Source organism: Chionomys nivalis, chromosome 1 (genome assembly GCF_950005125.1).
Source record: "Chionomys nivalis chromosome 1, mChiNiv1.1, whole genome shotgun sequence".
Classification (NCBI taxonomy): Eukaryota; Metazoa; Chordata; class Mammalia; order Rodentia; family Cricetidae; genus Chionomys; species Chionomys nivalis.
In genome coordinates, this window is record NC_080086.1 from 19,006,360 (window position 1) to 19,009,284 (window position 2,925).

A 2,925-nucleotide genomic window follows, 5' to 3' on the forward strand; every position below is an offset into this window, starting at 1 on the left:
CCACATTGGAGGATTAGCCACTGACTTCTTTGTTTCTGAGACATTCTCATGTAACCCTGGCTGCGTATGAGTTCACAATACAGTTGTGGATGGATGACCTTGAACTTCTGATTCTATTGGTGCTAACCTCCCAGATCCTGGGATTACAGGAATGCAATACCAAACCACTTTCTTTCAAAGTGCTAGAGATAGTACTCAGGGCTTTGTACACTTTAGGCAAGCCCTCTCTCAACTGAGCTATAGCCCCAGCCCTCTCCAATTTCATATACATAGTGTAAGACACACACACACACACACACACAAAGAAGACCTTTGAAAATCACTCATTTCCAAGCCCCTACAGGGGAAGTAGTAGGTGAATATCCATAGGAATACCATTTGTTGTCTGCTCCTTCACTCAGAAGTAGCTCTCTGTCTGTCCAATCCACACTTAGAACTTTATCTTCATGGGCAGCTAGATCATAGAGAGGAGCCTTACAACTACTTGTATCCCACAGCTTGACAATGTTATCTAAAGAGCCTGAAATCAGCTTCTGTTCACGGATAGGAAACCACGTCACTGATGTTACCTAGCCAGTGTGTGAGGTGAGGGGCAGTGACACCAAAGAAACCATCTCTAGTTTGGGGATCCCACAGTCTATCTGTGCTTCCAGATGCCAGATGTTTACAAAGGGGAGAATAGAAAGTACAGTTAAACACTATTTTTCCTCTCCTTGTTAGTCCCAATTGTTCTGTTTTCTGCTTCTTTCATGGCCGATTTGTGGATTCTTCCATTTCATCTTCTTCATCTGTAGGAACTGTAGACCAGATCTTTAGCATCTTATCCGAGGAGCCCCTGCAAACATTAGTTCCTGAGCTATTGACTGTTATAGAGTTCAAATCCCCAGCATGACCTCTGCAGCAGTTTAAGGCTTTTGCTTTATTCTTCTCTACATTCCATTCTCATAAGAGAATCATCTGATCCACTGAGTCACTCAGTAATAAGCAGGACAAACTGTCTTTTTATCCAATCCACATCTTTCACAACATTTATATGCCCCACAATTGTCATTACTGACTTTCCTTCCAAGGACAGATCTGAGAAGTCTTATCATAAGAACCAGACAGGATATATTCTTCTGTCCTTTCTTCAATTGAGCTTATCCAGTCATCATGCATTGCTCTAGCTCGTATGCTGTGTATTTTCCCACATATTCTAGTTCCACATCTCTTCCGATGGAAGGTTTTCCAATTCCGTGTGTTTGACCATTTGAAAAAAACTGCCCTTGACATGTTTTGGAGCTCATCTTTGGTCTCCACCAATTTATTGATGATTTTGCTATAGTCAGGAAGTCCAGCAGTTTATTGATGATTTTACTAGGGTCAGCAACTTCAGAGACAGCAGGGATTGAGAAAGGAACATCATCCACTCCATAGTTCTTGTTCTCGGTGTAGAAACGTGCCTGCAGTTGTGCCATGGCGGAAAGTACACACAAGATTTCTCCACAAAAATGTATGTGTTGACAATCAAGTGGCACTGAATTAAACAGTACTCGGCAAGAGCAGTGGAAGGTGGGAACCTGCTATCATCCTTCAGTTTCTTCAGACCATACCACGAGGTTAACTTGGCACAGGTGCCCAGCCCGCACGCATCAACTACTTCAACCTGATTTTTTAGAAGGGTTTCTTCAGGCCAGAAACTTCAGACTCCCCATGAAGATTTTAAGAAAGACTTTTCTATCACTTGGCAACAAGCCACGGAAATAATAAGGAAATGTCCTACTTCTTTGTATACTCAAAACTCCACTACCTATAGGAAGTACCACAAAAAGTACTCAAAGAAATGAATTTGGCAAATGAATGTGTTTCATTTTGCAGGGTTTGGAAAATCTATGCATGCACTATACCATAGACACAAAATCAGGATTCCAATGGGCAACTGCTTTAAGTTGAAAAGGTCAATTTTGTAATAATATATTTATTAGAATTTATGGTAATTATGGAAATACCTGTACAAATTAAGACTGACAATGTTCCAGCATATGTCCCTAGTAAAATGAAGGGTTTTATATATTAAAACATATTATAGTTATATCACACAATCCCACAGGAAAGCAGTTATAGAAAGGTGTAATTATCCTTTAAAAGATATGCTTAATAAACAGAAAGGGGTAGTAAAAATCCCCAGAGATATAGACTATACCATGCTTTATTAACTTAAATTTTTTAATGTTAAGGTAAAGCAATAACAGCTGCAGAACATTATTATTATTACTATTATTATTAAACTGTTAAGTTAATTCAGTCTGAATATCTTAAGAATGTGTTGATTTTGTCTGAGTCAAAACAAGCTTTAAGTTATAATGTAAAGCAAACATTAACATAAATGGAAGAAGGAGTAGAAAATACAACTACCAAAGTCCTACTATCAAACTATTGAAATCCAGCAATCTAAAGTCCCCTTTGGGACTGATTAACATGCCCAATTCAAATTAAACACCTCATGGGAACACAGGGTTTCTGTTTATCTTTATAACTACCATTTGCCTATCTGTCTATCCAGAGGCAGTCTTTTATCTCTTTCCCTCACCTTGATTCCCTTCCTCTTCTCCCTCTTCCTCTACTTCCTGCCTTTGTCCCTTATCCTTGTCCCCTGGACCTCTGAGGCAAATATATGTCCTTTGTGCTGAGCACACTTAGTCTCAGTTGTCCTGAGCCGATACTTTTCCTTTCCTTGGCACCTCAGTTGAGGAATTGCCTCCATCAAGTTGGCCTGAAGGTAAGTCTATGGGCATTTTCTTGATTTATGATTTATGTGAGAGGATCCAGCCCACTGCAGTGTCACCCTGGACAGGTGGACTTGGGTTGCCTAAATAAGCAAACTAAGAAAGCTGGGGAACCAAATATGAAACATCCTTCCTCCATTATCTCTGTGTCAGGTTCTGC

General features: G+C 39.9%; 1 pseudogene; it reads right to left on the minus strand.

Annotated features, from left to right (window-relative positions):
* Positions 1 to 323: 323 nt before the first annotated feature.
* On the minus strand, positions 324 to 1,457 carry LOC130885157 (ribosome biogenesis protein WDR12-like; annotated as a pseudogene).
* Positions 1,458 to 2,925: the final 1,468 nt, after the last annotated feature.